At 42.7% G+C, this 17,983-nt stretch overlaps 1 protein-coding gene across 2 annotated transcripts in view; it reads right to left on the reverse strand.

Moving 5' to 3' along the window:
• Window positions 1-17,983, reverse strand: part of LOC117214410 (zinc finger homeobox protein 4-like) — a 290,596-nt gene that overhangs the window by 141,392 nt on the left and 131,221 nt on the right. The gene's annotated exons all lie outside the window — the stretch shown is intronic.

Consider the following 17,983-nt stretch of genomic DNA (forward strand, 5'->3'; position numbering starts at 1 on the left):
ACTCAATGTTTAGAATTTGCAACACGATGTTATGCAACTTTATTACGTACGCGTTAAATTGTTTTAAGTTAAATCGTAAGAAGAGAATTACGCGAATCTCGCTTTAGGGACGTATTGGATAGTTTTCATCGAATAAGCGGTGAAATAAAGAAAATGGAGCTTCGATGAAAATTGCGAAGCTCGCGAACTTGGAAACTTGATTAATAAAAATGGAGAAAATGTTCAGCGTAACTCGAAAAATAAATTAGTCTTGAACCATTGGATTAAAACAAGACTCAAAATAGTTGGAAGTAAAATACGTTACTAAAAGATTCACGAAGCTATTCTACAAAGAGTGTCTAGTATCGTTTGAGCGGCGTGAGAACTGGCGCCGCGCACTTCATATTTTCTTTTCTTTCCCTCTCTGAAATTTTACAACGCTTCGCTGGTCTTAAATGCGCGTTGACACTTGTCGTTTGAAAAGGTGGACTCGCCTATTTGGAAAAACGAGCAACTGCCGAGCAAAATTGTTAAATATGCCAAGAGACACTCGCGTGGCGTGCACGCACGCGCGATCCCGTATTATTACATTTTACTTCGCGGCGCGCGGAAACCCCAGAATAATTTGCACGAATGAGCCGTAATTATTTAAGGGTTTGCATATGTAAGAAGGGTGGCGGCGACTAACTAACAGCTATAGTTATTTTAGCCACACACATTATACACCAACCTCTATCGATTCGCCTTCGCGAGACGAGCTCGTTTGCCTCTTCCGGGAACCACTGTTCGCAGACTAATAAACCTTTCGCCGATAATTATCGTTGGCACCGCGTGACTTTCCCTTTGACGAGACCGTTTGCTTCGAGAATAACTTCGATTCGTTATCGTGCATTTAGTTAGAATTTATTTAACTTTAGAACTTACGAAAGGAAGTCGTTATTTCTTGAGAATTGCATGTTAAAATCGTGTACTCGATTAATGAAATTAACAAGTTTACAGAAAATCCAGTGGATCGGTTTAACTCCTGAGAGGCTTTCTCTTCTGTTCAAGATTTATTGCATCTATTTGTGAGAACAAGGATACCACAAATTGAAATTGACTTGTCCGTACGAATTTTTATTTCTAACTCGAAGGAAAGGTTTAGATATGTTATCCCATATTTTCAAGCTCTGATATATGCTGTTTCAAACTATTATGTGAGACCTTCATCGTAAGAGAACGAAAGTAACTTTCTGCGTGTCTCTCGTAAGCTATGAAGCTGAACGACCACCTGATGTGTAGGCGTCGAAACCAAGTGTGCAATAAACCTGAATCAAGAAAAATCGAACACTTTTTTCTCCTACTCTTTCGGTCTGGACAGCTTCTTAACTGCTCCACTGCGTTACGATTAATTTGAAATCAATCTTGTTATTCGGTTTTAATCTCTCGTATCAATCGTACATCGATATTATACATTGAACATCTCATGTTATTAGATTACGTTTGAAATGTTACATAAATTATTCCGTAGTTAGTAGTTATAACCCATGGAATATCAAGACAAAAAACATATCATTATTTAAAAGTATCTGTTCGTAGATACATATTAATTTTCATACGATGTAATTTAATCATTTGTAAAATTCTTGAAACCTATCTGACTGAAATCGTTGTGTCTGTATTGATTTCTAATTCTACGCTCACGGAATTTGTCCGGTTAATATATTAACATATTCGCTGCCGTTAAAATACGAGTATCATTAGCGCGAGTATGAGAGTATCAAAATTATCATCAATTTCTAACCTGTAACTCTGTTGCAGCCCACGAATTTTCATTTCTAACTCTCGTTTCAACAAACACAAAGTGTTACGACCGTTCGCGGAGAGACGCGGTCGCGAGGAAAACGCGTCAGCGAGAGGCGTAAATTCTCGCTACGATTCGGTGAATCGACGCCGCGAAGTAGTCGTTCCCCTGTTTCGGTTAAGATAACAGAGGTGGTTGATTGAATATGACACAGTAGTAAGTTATATTTCACCGCTTATTCCACAACTTCTAACGAGGATAGTTACACTGGTGCGTGTGTACGAGATGATTGAGTGACTGATCTGCGGGTGTGTCTACCCGCTCGAAGGATGTTGACAGTTCGAAGGATGTAGAATCAGTGCCTCTTGGGAGACGATGCTGTCTCGGAGGAAGGCTAAGGATCGGTGTGTCTAGCGCACGGGACCATCGGATTTGTTGGAGCCGATGTTATTTAAAAGAGTGAGGGAATAGGCTTCGTTTTTAATTGGTTAAACAAAGGGTCTTAACTGCCCTCGAGAGAAAGTGGTTAGTGGGAGGAAAGTTGCAGCGTGCCTGAGAAAAACCAACTTTCCCTTGTCCTGCCGTGGTAGACAATAGTGTTTAGAAACTCGTCGGGATCAGATGTTTGTTTTGTTTAAAGGACCTTTTCTAAGAAATCTATGATTTATGGACGGTGCTTAAGGCTATTGAGGGTACGGATGGTAAGGTTGATTGCTGATTGTCCTTATTCTGCTTGATCGGGTTGGCTCGTTGGTAGGACGAGCTGTGTGGCACGTCGTTCCAAGATGCTCGTTGCCGTATGACTTGTGGTAGTCTGGATGAGGCCGTTGTCGCCAGGGTGACTTCGAAGATACGGTCGAAAGTCCGGTGCGTTGAGGATATGTTGTCTTCCTTGTGTTCTGGATCGCCGTGGTCATCTGCATTGCCTGGCGATTTTCTATTGCGGTTCGCGAACCAGGAAGTGTCGTGAAACAGCTCGGCCCATGAAGTGTCGTGAGACACCTCGTCCCAGGAGGTGTCGTTGTACAGCTCGCCGATTTCACCAAGGCACGTGAAATCCGTGTGTGGATGCACAATGAAGACGTGAAGGAGGTCTTCGGTGGATTGGAGGACAGGGCTCCCCCCGCTGACCCATTCGTATCGCGCCTTCTTGATGACGATTGGTGGTTGGACCGGCGTGGTCCAGTTTTCTGCGAAAGACAGAATTAGAGACATCTTACCTTCCGTTTGGTTAGGTTTGGATTTGGAGTGGGAAGATTTTGCATTTCGGTCCAAGATGCTCGGCTCCGTATGAGTCGTTGCCGTCCGTAGGTGCCGTAGTTGCCAGGGAAAATGGATGGCCAGGCCTAAGGGTTGTTGCGTTGAGAGCAAGTGGTCCACCTTGTAGGCTGCACTGACATCGACGAGTATGGTGTTTTGTTTCAGCCCATTCGTCGGTGTGCTCCATTTCGGCGATGATGTAGTAGGAGACGGCATGTCGGCTGGTAAGGTTTCATCCGTCTGTTGATCCAGAGACTCTTGAGCGGCTGTCTGATTCAAGGCGTCTGATGGCGTGGAATCAGATTGTTGCGATGCTGATGATGTGAGCGAGGTTGTCGTTAGGTCTCGGGTGGGTGACACGTTGTGAGTGTCACGCGATGAGGTCCGCACGGGAAGCGTTTTCTGATTTAAGGCGTTTGGCAGCGTTGAATCAGATTGTTCATGTAGCGACGATGCTAGCGTGATTGTTGTCAAGTCGCGTGTAGGCGACACGTTGCGAGTGTGATGCGATGAGCTTCGCGTGTCTTGCGATGGGATCGGTGGTCTCTGGAACCTGCTAGGAGCTTTGTTGCTGCATTCCGGAGGTTTTGGATTCGCTACTCTCTTGGAGGCATCCGTTGAGGAAGAATTAAGTTCGATGAGAGCGCTCAATCGTACTACCAGATCCACATAGACATCGAGTAAGTCCACAGGTGCGAAGTCGTCAAGCTCAAGTAATTGGTCGTTGACAATGTTAAACCGTTTCCAAATGTCGTCCACTTGTTTTCGATAAGTTCTTAAGGTGGCCTTGTAGTGCTGACCAGACTGTTCGTATTCGTCGAGTGATTTCGATACGGCCTGGAATTGGTCGCTTAGATTGCTTCGCTCCCGATGCAAGGAGGTGATTTTCTCTGCGTTTCCGGTTGCCATTGTTTGTTAGATAAGTGGAATGGTTATAACTTACTTCTGTTGAAGATTGTCCAGTTGCGGCAGGAGGTTGCGTGGTTGCGTTTTAACCACCGAATTTTATCTCTTCAAGGGTGACGATCCTTGACGTTACTGACCTCGCTGGGGGGTAACGCTTCCGCTGCTGGTTATGTTGGATTCACGTGGCACTGTATGCTAGTGGGTGTCACTGGTATACGCTTTTCACTTGACGCGTGATGCGGCTTTGAGGATCGAATGATTCGACCGGTTACGTGTCCACACTTTTCACTTGTCACTGAATCCGGCTCGAAGGACCAAATGTTTCGACCGGATGGGTGACAAAACTATCCACTGCCACTGATGATCCGGCTCGAAGGACCAAATGTTACGACCGTTCGCGGAGAGACGCGGTCGCGAGGAAAACGCGTCAGCGAGAGGCGTAAATTCTCGCTACGATTCGGTGAATCGACGCCGCGAAGTAGTCGTTCCCCTGTTTCGGTTAAGATAACAGAGGTGGTTGATTGAATATGACACAGTAGTAAGTTATATTTCACCGTTTATTCCACAACTTCTAACGAGGATAGTTACACTGGTGCGTGTGTACGAGATGATTGAGTGACTGATCTGCGGGTGTGTCTACCCGCTCGAAGGATGTTGACCGTTCGAAGGATGTAGAATCAGTGCCTCTTGGGAGACGATGCTGTCTCGGAGGAAGGCTAAGGATCGGTGTGTCTAGCGCACGGGACCATCGGATTTGTTGGAGCCGATGTTATTTAGGAGAGTGAGGGAATAGGCTTCGTTTTTAATTGGTTAAACGAAGGGTCTTAACTGCCCTCGAGAGAAAGTGGTTAGTGGGAGGAAAGTTGCAGCGTGCATGACTTTCCCTTGTCCTGCCGTGGTAGACAATAGTGTTTAGAAATTCCTCGGAACCAGATGTTTGTTTTGTTTAAAGGACCTTTTCTAGGAAATCTATAAGATTTATGGACGGTGCTTAAAACTATGGAGGATACGCTGCGAGTACCCGAAGACATCTGGTTGCCATATTGCCCGGTGTGTGGCTTCGGCCAGGTAGAGTGTTACGCGACGTAACACAAAGACTTTTAACGTTTGACAAAATCTTTTATCGCAAAGTTAGAATGAAAATTATTAAAATTATTAGACAATAACAATAACATTTTTCCAATACTTTCCTCAAGGTAAAGGGACTTTCCAACAAGAGGAAATACAAGTTTCACAGTGGAAAATGGCAACGCAATAAGGTTAAGAAGATTCTTAAAACGACACCTCGAAACCTTGATATAACGTTTCCCCGTGTTTTCTGCTGGACTTGGAAGGTTAAACGCCGGCGACGACACCGATTTAGAGAACGCTTTATAGCTCAGGGTGGTAGCGCCGCGTGGCACACGGACAAGACCGCGCGCTACGACAGAAGCGCGACGACGCCGGCGTCGAAGGTGGTGGCTCGAGTGGCTCGGGGGGTGATTATGAGCGGGTAAGTGCCGCCGTCCAGTTTTTACTCCCCGCCGGACGCCCTTCGCCCCTATCGTGGCAACTATCCCCGCCACTTTTGCCATGGCTCAACTAAACCCCAACGGATCAATACGCTAAAACATTGCCATATCGGGACGCCGCCGTATAAAATCTCAAAGAAATAACAGTGGTTTTCGTGTTTTCCTTCGGTCACCCTGTCACATCCCTTTCTTGGTCTACTTTATCGAATTTTCGTCAGCATTCCATCAGATACTGGGCTTTCTGTGGATTTCCTGGGTAATTTGGAAGCTTTGTTTTCATTCGTTAGCAAAGTTACGCGGGAAACTGTTTGTCGAGCGATGGAGACGAGTAGGAAGCTATATCGTGGGTGTTCGACTGTTTTCCTCGACGCTGAGGTGGTTGGTTCGAGGGTTAGTAGGGTGAATCATTGTTGCGATGGCTTCTGACGATAATTTGTTTATCTATGATTTGTCGATTGGAGCTTGTCGAATTGGTTTCGATTACGTATGAACTGAAAGAAACTATGGCAATACCGGAATAAATTCGATTTACTTAGGTTAATCCAAGTTAGAACACGAACCTGGAAATCCGATGTAAAATAAGGAGAAAAATTTCCAACAATTAAAATCAATCCAATCGTCTAAATTACTTCTCAACCAACTATTTACCACGTACTCATTCCATTTCCAACTTTCTATCTAATCGATCGACGACCGACTTTATCTCCAAACTCCAACTACCCTACGTCTCAATGACGCCATCGATAAATCTAATTAGACACAGCATATAAGAGTGTACGTATGTAAGCACATCATTCTAGCAAACAGTCGACCCAGTAGAAATCTTTGCTAGACGTTAGAACTCTGAATATCCGAATCATTCGCATACCAAAGTGATTAAAATTTCAGGAATATTAGTGTCAAAACACTTGCTCCATGTCTGTCTTATATAATTTCATTAATTTTCCCAATTTTTGTTTCCTGGAGTTAATCGATTTAACAAATAAGTGGCTCATCTATATTTAAGGTGGGTCGGTTAGTAGAAAGCAGTCGTTTTTCAGGGTAACGTCGGTAGCTGGTCCTCGAAGGGCACGAAAGACGGATGAACGGACGTCCGTGGCCTACCACAACCCACGTAAGACACTGATTCTCCTCGTCCCTTCCTCGTGAAGGCGTGCGAGCGGGCGCACGCACATGAACGCACGTTCAGGCGATTCACGTGCACCTCGATGACGACGTAACGTTGCCTCGACGCGGATGGTCGATATATCGATTGTCGTCGACGAACTACCGACTGGTCGACGACCACAAGAACCAGTGGGGAAGCGAACAAGAACGAGGCTGATGGCCGTGTGTGTCTGGCTTGTGGTCACTTGTTGCCTTCCACCCCCGGGGGCTGGCCTTGTCCCTCTGTGTTTGGGGAACGCTTGTCGCCGCTCCAACGACAAACCATCCATGCCAACAGAGAGAATGAGAGATGTTTCTATCCTGTCGGACGGCAGGATCAGCCTGGAGGAATTCGAGGCTGCTGGAGATTCTGGTGTCCGCTTTCTTTTCTTTCGCCGAGCGCATCGCTTGACGGAGGTCAGTAAGCGATGGCCTCGTCCGTTTATTCGAACCCGTGTATCGGTCAGCGAATTAGTGGCCGTGATCAAACCTGACGAGATTAGTCAGGCTTTTTGAAAGGTGTAAAGCTTAGTGAGCGTGTGCTTTTGGTTTGTTGGATCGATGGGGTGAATTCTAGAATGTGATGTTGGGTCGATAGTTAGGTCATTTCGGGAAATCCAGCATTGGGAATCGTAAAGGAGTGTCGTAATATTTCTCTGGGATGAAATAAATTTAGAAATGTTAACCGAAATTTCTGAAAAATCTACTAGTCAATGTTTCAAAGAACTGTCAATTGCATTTAATTTCGTGGTCTAATATTTGGATTTGATTAGAAGGATTAAATTTCAATATCGATACGATCAATACATCAAGCTCTTTCCTAATGTAACCACGCTTTTGTGGTGTAGAAAGAGAAATCGACGTCTGAAATCGCGCTAATTTTATCAACAATCAATTAAACTCGAGACATAAATAGCGTGCGAACTCCATTCCCTTTATCGGATGAATACACCTTCGCACTCTGATAAATTGACATTGGAACGGAAATAAAGTTTCATCGGCGACCGAGCAAAGGCCGTTCTAATGGTTCTGTGTTTCCGAAGTCAATTCATTTACAGGGCATAAACTTCTTGCCGTCAGATAAACGTGCGTTATAAAAATTACGCTGCGTTTATCTTATCGCGCGTGTACAACGTTCTGCTTCGCTACCTTTCAAATGGCGCGAGGAATAAAAATAGTTCACCGGGGCGCCCCGCACGATGGAAAAACACGAAACCGCGCCATCGTCGATTTCGATTCGCCGTGGGGCGTCGATTATTCGATAATTTCGCACGTTCTCTGTCTCTTTCGACGACAAACCCGCTAATCAACCCATCGACGGCCATGCCCTTTCGTTCGTCTTAAGAACAAGCTCTTTCGAGATTATGCTTATCGTTCGGAATGTGAGATACGTTTCTAGACAGTCGATAATGGCGCCCTTAGCGTTTACCTGGCACCACCCCTTTTGGAAAAACGTCCCATGGCAAACACAGATGCGTTCGATCCGATGAAATTTCTTTCTTATCTCGTTTGGTGGAATTAGAAGCAGGAAAGGAAACCGTGCAGGAACCGCAAGGCCTGTTTCGAGAACATCTAATAAAGATTGCCGGAAACGATCTCGCGCCACGACGCACATCATCGTTCCATGTCGGGTTTTTGTTGAAATTCGCCGTCAACTTCCTGGAATCCTCGATGTCTTCCAATAAAATTCAACAATGATAATTGTCCTGGCCGATAATTATTCACGGTGGGTCGTCATAATGCTCGCACAAACATTTTTACGACCGTAATTAGCGCTTTCGCGTGTTATCTTCCATCTGACAGCACTTGCAACTCTCTGTCCACACGTGTCTCACCGTCTCTCTCTCTAATTATCGCCTACAATTGTCTTTTTATTACATTGTTGTCCATTCCGTGAACGCTGGATGGTTGAACTCTATGCGTACTCCGTGTCCGCTTTTGTCATACCGAGTTCTCTGATATTTGGTTTCGATCTGGACATGGATTCGTGCGTTTTATGTTTCACGGGCTGTACGTAGGAGAACTATGCGATTATTAAAAATCTTTGGATCTCGTACCTTGTTATAGAATAAATCGGGACGATGTATTTAAGTATTCTTGTTGCCTAAATTTACTACGTCGTACTTTACTTTACTATTTTCACTTTGGAGATGTAATACGACTTTCGTTAAATATTAGACACAAAATGAAAAGTTGCTCTGTTCGCGTTAAGGACAGCTCTGAAATAGCGAACTGAAATGTTCATGAAATTTGACAGGACAACTCGCAACGTACTAATACCACGATCGAAACTCCAAAAGTCACAAATGCGTGACCTAATCATCGAGAAGGTATGAAATCTACGAATCATTTCGGTTATAGAAAATCGCGAATTCGATTTTCTTCGAGTCTTACACATACGTAATCGCTATTACGCGACAGTAGGTAGAGGCCGACAGGCAAACAGCTAACAACGTCCGAGTTCGTGGCACGTACGTGGGAAACACGGCCACTCTGCTCTCTGGCAGGGATTATATAATATTCAATTTTAGCATGCGTGCGACCCGTCTTAATCCAGCCATTACGTCTAATTGGTCGAGATTAGCTAATATCCTTGTAGTGATTAGGCCGTGTCTGTAGCCACGGCTCGTTTAGATTGAAGCCAATTCCCCCGAGCGTGTAGCGCATGCATTGCTGCTTCACGTCGCTGCGAAGGATCGATAGGCTGATCAAACATTATTACCCGGAGAAACCTCGAACCGTTCTTTTCACGCGTGCACACAGGGGATCGCGTGTTGCGTGCATGCCAGATCAGTTCGTTCGACTCGACGTTACGCCTACTCTAAAAAGAATTCGAGTTCGTCGATTCGAGAAAAACGGCTGCTACAGACCCTTTCGCTGGATGGTTAACTGGCATCCATTCGACACAGCGTCTCTGATCATTCGTTAGAAGAAATTGACTCAAACTGATTTCTTATGTCGGATATTATACGAGATATATAAAGGTAACTGTGTCGTTTGGATCGCATTACCGTTGTAAGGCTCGAAAAAAAGAAAGAAGCAGATGATTTTTTATCGCAGTAATTGCAGACTGTGAACTAACACTATTTTACAAATTATAGCAAAGGATTGAAGATTAATTATCAGCGACGATTTAAAGAAAAACGTTACTTCTAAATGTAAAAATCTATTCGTATGCAAAATATATCGTCATATTGCAAATTGGAGATCTTCCACTGTGAATCGTGATTCGAATAAGATAGGATTGGTTACGATATACAGGGTGTTCCGTGTAATGAGATTAAAGGATAAATTAGGAATTACAGCTGGCGATTCAGATTTAGAAAATGTAATATCCGAATGTAAAGTACGAACCGACCAATTAACAACGAATCGTCACAAAACCTGTAGATTTTGTCCGAAGCATCGTGAACCTTACCTCGTGGCCTCTTACTGGGGAACTTGCAAACCTATAATTTAATAACCAGCTGCTACGTTTCCATATAGCCGACACGCAGTTAGACACGAGTAAACAGGCTAGAACGCTCCTTTTAGAAGCCTCTCAGCCAAGAAAGCGAACCTTTCGAGGATACTCGAAAAACTACGGACGCTTCTTTGCGTCGTTTTAGAGATCTTGGCTATATTTTACACAAAGTCGAGTTCCAACTAACGAGGTCTCATCAGCTTCGTTTCAGATCTTTTATCAAAAATTTTACGAAAGTAAATTAGTAACGCAGTTCTTGGAAATTTTGTAAACTACGTAAGATAGTTTCAGATAAGTGTTGTTTCTACCTTGTTGAAGCTAATTTATTCGTATCAAAATTCATATTTTAAATAATATTCCGAAGCACTAGATAATTTTACAATTTTCCTCATTGAGAAAAAAAAACCTATCGCTGGAAGGAAAGACAAACATGGTTTATTGAAAGAAGATAACATCTTCAAACACTCTGCTCATTATCATGTAAATATCGATAATAGCGCGGCTTGATCGCTCTTGTAATTTTCTTCCACAGCTAAAAAAAAAACTTGGAACGTATCTCAATCGAGATACTAAAACCTCGAATAGATTTCAATTCATTTCCTTAAAATGATTTTTTTCGTTTCCCCATACAAAAAAACCTAATATCTCCTTCGTTCGTTCCAATAATTCCCGCCTCTCTACACGTTTTCAACAATACAAAAAGAAAAATTACAGAGTAAAGAAAGAAAACGAGAGTCCTGCAGCCTATCCATTACCCGTTATCAGGCTTAACGCGAGCTTATCAACGTAAACTCCGTGTTCCTCGCCTTCTACATACTGGTCAGCCGGCCACGTCATATCTTACACGCCGGTTGAAGGAAAAGGAAGATCTCTTCCCTCCGCTTTGCCGGCTAATGTTACAAATCTGGCCCGCGAAAGGGCGGGGATGTCGGCTGTCTTGTCTGTGCTACCAACTGGCCTGTAAAGAACCTATCTCCCTCTGCCGGCTCACGATCCTCCAGGTTCTTGTCTTTATAGTTTTATATTTTCCTCGCTAAAACCTCCCGTCTACCGTCTCTCTACACTCCTCTCTAACCACTCTATCCTTCTTCCATTCTCTCTCCTCCTCTCGCCTTTGATCTTCGTTCGAACTCACGGTCCAGGTAGACGAGAGAAGAAACGCGTGCACGCGTGCACTTCTGGTGGTTCTCGTGCGAAGTCTGCATTACTACGACGAACCGTTTGCACACCGCGACCAGGTGTGTAAACAAGGCTTGTCACTTTCGCCATGACAAGACCGCCGGGTGACCGTCATCGTCTTCGTCGGATCTGACGCGCATCTCTCGCGGTTTCGTCCTGTCTCCCGAGAGGAAGATCGCGCCACGCCGATTGCCCGGCTTTTCGAGGCGTGAAGCACCCACGGCTTGCGAGATCACCGCCGGCTGATAGCCGGTGAAGAAATAATTAGAGGCGTGGATGCTCGACGGACGCTCCCCGAGGCACCAACGACGAGTTTGCTCGCGATAGCCACGTTTTATCGGTCACCAGTACACCGGACGATTCCTCCTCCGGGGAAACAGTCGATAAGAGATAGTCGCCGGCCGAGGGAAATATTTTATTTGACGAAGAGTCGAAACCGCGATGCTTTGAAGATCAGCCTGTTTACCGAAGTTCGAAAAACGTGTTTCACGACAGAGTTTGGGGCACGATAGGTTCGCGAGAGGTGGAACGATTAATTTCGAGGTTTACGATGGGGGATTTATGGCTCGCTGTAGATACTTGGTTCTGCCTGGCAGGAATGTTGGTTTTGAGAATCGAAGGTTTAGGATGTATAACTGTCGCGCGCTATGGTAGGAGCTTCTTTAAGCTGCGATAAATGTGGCATTCTTTTCCGTGCTGATTTACGATATTAAAGCGGGTATTACATGGAAACGCATGACGTTTATATGCGCTGTTTAAGTTTTCGGGTTTTGTTATTGACAAGCTTTCTAGCTTTTTGTCAAAGTTACAGAATCAGGAAGAGAATACGATAATTACGTTTACATTTTTCTTTTCTGATTTCAGTCTCAGCTTATGACGAAAGAATGGTATTATATTTTAATATCACATAGTTAACAGCTTCCAAGTTGACGAAATTTTCTAAAAATTAGAGATCCAATTATCGAGGGAAGTGTGATAACGACCATACCCAAATCCACGTCATTCCATACTATCTGACAGCGAACTGTTAGGCTTTGACTTGACCTTTGTACATAGCCCAACATTACATTTTCCCCATTACGTGGGGCAATCAGGATCCTCTCCTTGCCCCTCAACACTTACAAACGCAACATATAAAAACTGCAAGCATTCGACCACGAGACTAGTTTTATGTACAGTTTGGTCGTGATTTGAACAACTATTTTAATTTCGCTACTTCATTGTAACATTATACTTAATCATTTTCGTGAATAAAAGCCTACAAAATGATAAAAGCACCGTCAACATAAGTTATTGCTTAGTTACTCCTTTTTTACCATAAATTTTACGTAACAGAAGCATCGTTCCAGTGTCCTCGATATTTTAATATCGTAAGAAGCAACATTTTTAGAATTACGAAGGGGATGAGACAACGCGTGTTCAACTTCAAAATCAAATAAGATAACTTTAGTAACACGTACAACGACGTACTGAATTAAAAAATTGCCATACAAAGAAAGAAAGGATAATTTCTCGTAAACCTACTCTGTAGTCTTCGCTTTACATCCACGTAACAATAAATAGCACATAACACAAACTGTTTCCACCTTTCTTACATTCCTCGACGTTTAAACAATTCCGATAAGATGTAACGAAGAAAATGACGTTTTCGAAACTCTCCCTCCAGAACTATTCCAGAAATAAAAAAGAGACGAGAGACAAAAAAGAAAAAAAGGAAAGGGAAACAGAAACTAGAAGACGCAGCCTTCTCACCGCACCCTCGAAATAATCTCGACAAATAATCCTCGCAATCCAGGCGCGACTGTGACCTGCCCGGAGTCACGCTCGCTCTCCTAAGGACGACCGTTGGAGACACACAAAGGGGAATCATTCCGTTCTCTGAATGGACTTTTCCAGGTATTCAAGGCCGGAAGATTCCAGAGTGTGTGGAGAGGCCTCCGCGTGAAAAAGCTTGCCAGACGGAGAAAGAAAGACACGAAGCTGAAAGAGGGCGCGAATGGAAAGATCAACGCTGCAAGAGACACACGGTTCGCAACGAAATCAGACTGTGCATCGAGTGTTTCAGTGTGAGATGATCTCGTGCAGCGATGAGACAGATTTACTAGGCCGACGAAAAGTCACAGCCTGTCGACCTAGATGACACCGGTCATCCTGGGCTTCGAATGCATTTTCATACATTAACCCTCTACGTAGATAGCGTCCCTAGCCAGAAACTATTCCCTTCATGGTCTATAGCTTCTTTCTTTGTCTCTTTCTATCGTTTAATAACTCTCATTTTGTTTCATTGCCTTTTATTGTGATTTAATTTCATGATATTTTTCTTCCAGTTGTTTGGAACATTTTTTTTCAGCGATTGTTACGGAACATATAGAATAATAATATTGACATCCAAAACCGAGTAAAAAGTTCTTTTCCCTTACTTATTACCGTATCATTTAGATTAAAATTCTCTCGTATAAAAACCTTATGAACGCAATTAAGGCGATCGAAATTTTTGCACGTTATGTATTCATAGCGTACCAATTTTAAACCTTTCCTTGTTCGCTATTATACGTCAGATAAGCTAAGTATACACAAAGCAAATAATGTGATGGCATCCACGGGGGTGATTCCACCCAGCGAGCACAGATTTCGAGCGTATCTTCGGGGATTCCAGTAGGCTGACTGGAATTTATCGGACCATAAGGCACTTTTATAATATCCCCGACCAGTGGTTTCTCCTTTTCTCCATTCTATAGATTTTACGTGTATGCGTAGCGTTAAACCGGCACCTAAATTTCATATCGTCTGTAGTGGATCTTTTCTTTCTATTATTTCGTGGCAGGTGTTCCTTCGCAGGTGTGTGCGTTCCTACGAGATGTGTTTTTGATTTTACGGCGGAAAATAGTATATTTATCGTAACAGAAAGGTAGTAGTGATTCGATCTGAAGAAACAATATGGATTCGATGTTCTATTAGAATTATACATTTTGATTAATTTAATTTATTATTGGTGGAATCGTTTGAAATAAAGACAAGCGCTATTTTTGCTTTTGCACAAGCTATTTTATATGCATATTATTTGATAAATTCATTGATTTTATTAGGGAATATTACATATTAAACGGTAATATTAAATTTAATAAATATTCAAGTAACGAAGCGAATGATATTGACTTGCCTGAACCAGATAATTTGGTTTTATTGAAAATCGACAGTGTGTCAGTGTGTCATCTTGTTTCTTTAAAAGATATTTTTATATATAAATACGTAATGAGGCGCTCATAAATCGAGGTGTATAATAATTCGAATAATGTCAATTGAAAAATTGTTAACCTGATAATACAGTAAAACGTAATGTAACTTCGTTGCGACAAAAATGTAGTATTTATCTATATTGCCACAAATATAACATTTCGAAAGTATCACAGAGCTCATTTTACCGTCATTATGAGTTAAAACTGCTAAAACACACATACTCAAATGTTTATTAAAACCATCGCACGAACAGAAAGCTACATGTCCAGGCCTGAAGCCATACATCAATTTCCATCCCGAATTTTTCAGACGAAACATCGTTGGACTTCTTCAAATTCCTTCAAACTTATCAATCATCCGTCTTGGAGGATTCGGCTTCGACGGACACCGGTTCTGTCAGGATTTTAACGCATCATTAATAAAATCGAAGCGCGATATCGGTTAGCATTTAAGTGCGTGACGCGAACGCTGTGGAAGTGTCAAGTATCGGAGCAAAAGTTCAAACTCATCGGAGAGGGAAGGTGGAAGGGAGTTTTCTGGGAATTATGACGAGTATATGCTGACTAGTTCCCGCCGGGTGGTATCCCCGGGCCTCATGCTCATTCGGTAATTAATTACACCCGCCGTCGAAGCTCGTTCGTCGATCTTCATCCGAGATATCGACTGGATTCACCGTATACGATTCGTAACCGATTCACTGACGCGAGCTTTTCTTCGCTGGCAGCTTCGCCGCACACAAACACGTTTGCATACACGCGTTCGCCACCACGGTGAGTCACGCCGCGAGATTAATAAGATTGTGTGTACATTGTACGTTCCCCGTTTGACGAACAGTCCTTCTTTTTTTCTGTCAATTTCTCGCCTGTAGGCCTTCGTATTTTCTTTTTTCACCAGCAGATTTTGAAGCGCCAAACGAAATGAAGATATTTAAGGAAAGAGTTAAGTCATCTTTGCGACCGTTGAAAGTTGTACGAGGTTTCAGGAAGTTCTTACAGTGGTATTGTCACGTTTAATGTGTTAGTGAATAATTTATTAAAGGAAACTTGAGTTTAAATACGTATCACTAGAGATATTTGTACTATGCTATATTATAATAATCAGCTTTAAGGAGGTTCAGAGGGAAAAATAAATTTTGAAACAGATCCTTGTAACGCATCTCTTAAAACCTTATAAAACTATTTTCTCTCAAAATTCAGACAATCACGAAACACCTGTGATCGGTAGCAGCTCAGTAATATCGATGTAGTGATTAGTCTTCGCATCGTTCATTAACCTTAACGAGATCTCCCCTATTCACCAAACATCACGTATCTCCGTTTGTTCCTATACGTTTATCAGAGCGAAAGCCACGTTCAAAAATCGACGCGAGCAAACATTCCGTCATTCTTATCGTCTTTTCGCAGATTAACGAATACTCCGGCTCTCTATTCATTTTCACGCCACTTCTCTCTGTCGTTCATCACCATGTACTCAATAAGCGAACACGTCTCATATACATGTGCGTCTACGTGCGCTCGAATTGCGATAATCAAACCGGAATATCACGATCGGACGAAAGAAGCGTGAGTTATATTTGTCCGATGATTTGTTTGTGTGTAGAAATGAATTTGATGGCATTTTAATTCAGGTACACTGAGTTTCGTCTTTAAATTAGACTTTAAAAGACAGATTCACTAGACATGTAGATTGTAGAAAGATGAAATTACTCTACGAAGATTGAATAGTCCGATACTGGAATAACAGAACAAGTCGATACAACGAAGGAAATAAGAGGTGACTTCTGCATTGGAAAAATCACCTTATTAATTACTATAAGGCAATTAGTAAACGCAGTAGCTCGATTAAAATGACAATACGATTAAGATATTCGTTTATCTATCTATCGAAGATAGTAAAAAAGTATGTATGAATATTTTACAACAAAGCTTCGAATCTCTCTGCATCGAAAAATGGTCTTACTTGCGTTTTTCATATATTCTCGAGAAAGGTCCGAGTGCAAGGGGTTAAAACACAACTTGGAGCGATGCATGGACGTTTTTCGCGAAATGGGCCGGCGTTCGAGGGAAACGATAACCGGCTGGTCAATTAAAGGTTGGTCCGACGTTCCTAAATATCGTTAAATCGCTTTTACATGCGTAAGTCCGAGTACATAAGCCCCTTAATTTCAGTGTAACCGGCCGCGACGCGACGCGATGCGGACGCGACGTGGTGCAGCGAGGGACGAAAGGTGCGGTCGCCCTAAGGGCAGCACCGTAGCTACATGTGTATTCATATTAGCGCTTAACCGGGCGCAACAGAGGCCTCGTCGTATGTCCAATGTAAAGGCCTCGTGTATATAACGCGCAACGCCGGAATATTATTCAGCGTTAGCGTAACCCTTGTCACGGATTTAATAATTTATGGTAATACGGAATCAAAAAGAGCGGGGAACGTAAGCCACTCGATGCCGTGCTGATTCCTACACGATGTAATTATAGTGTTTACCGGTGCGCCGGCCACTACGTCCGCCACGTTATTAGACGCTTGGACGCTTTACTCATAGACAGTGCTTCCTTTTTATTTTCTCTTCTTCCCCTCATGCTCTTTTTGTTTCATTGTTGTTGATTCTTCTGCGTTGTTTTTCTTTCGATCGTTACGACATAGTCGAGGCAAAATTGATGAGAAGCTCCTATGAAAAGTTGATGGAGGTTGCCACCGAGCGAAGGGAAAATAGCTCGCGTTTTCGACGTGGAATTAGAGCAACCACTTTTCGATAAAACGAGTTCTTGGCATTATGTCGGTTGTTTTGTAATTAACGTAATGGCAAAATTGGAGATTTGAAATATGTATATAGCGCGATTGTAAGGATACGTTTGTTAGTCTCTTCGTTAACGAGGCATGTCTTTTAGCATAGGAAGTAAGAAAGTTAATCGACGATTTAATGATACTCTTATGTTAAATGAAATATAAATGTAACATTGTTAGAGAAGATACATCGCTTACGTTACTACTATTGTGAGTCAAGATTTACTAAAATATTCATACGAATGTACTTTACTACAAATTTCGCTGTACAAATTTTCTATGTAAGTGTAATCTCTTATATTTTCTTCTTTGGCGTATAACGCAATTTAAAAAGAGCGAAGCAACCCTTTTGTTTAACGTTGCGTTCTTCGATTTTTTCAAACGTCCGAATGTTTTGATTTATATTCCACGTCTCACCCACGGTTGCAGCCGCGTGATGTTGACTCGTTGACCGGTTTATGCCATTATACCATGCTTCCTCTGATCTCTCTTTCTCTCTCGTACTCTCTCATTCACAGCACTCCCCTCCCTCTCTTTCATCGCGTTCTACGTTTATTCTTAATAACGCTCGATCGATTACGACGCGTTTCCAGACATTATCATTTTACGTCGTCACGTATCGTACAAAGTTGCTACCACATAGTTTAATATTATATTACTAGAGAGAATTCTTCCGTTTCTCGTTACACGGAACACAAGCTCCTCGATTATTTGAAATTTCTCATGCGGTTCCCC

This window comes from Bombus bifarius, unplaced genomic scaffold (assembly GCF_011952205.1).
Source record: "Bombus bifarius isolate JDL3187 unplaced genomic scaffold, Bbif_JDL3187 scf7180000007970, whole genome shotgun sequence".
In the NCBI taxonomy this organism is placed as follows: Eukaryota; Metazoa; Arthropoda; class Insecta; order Hymenoptera; family Apidae; genus Bombus; species Bombus bifarius.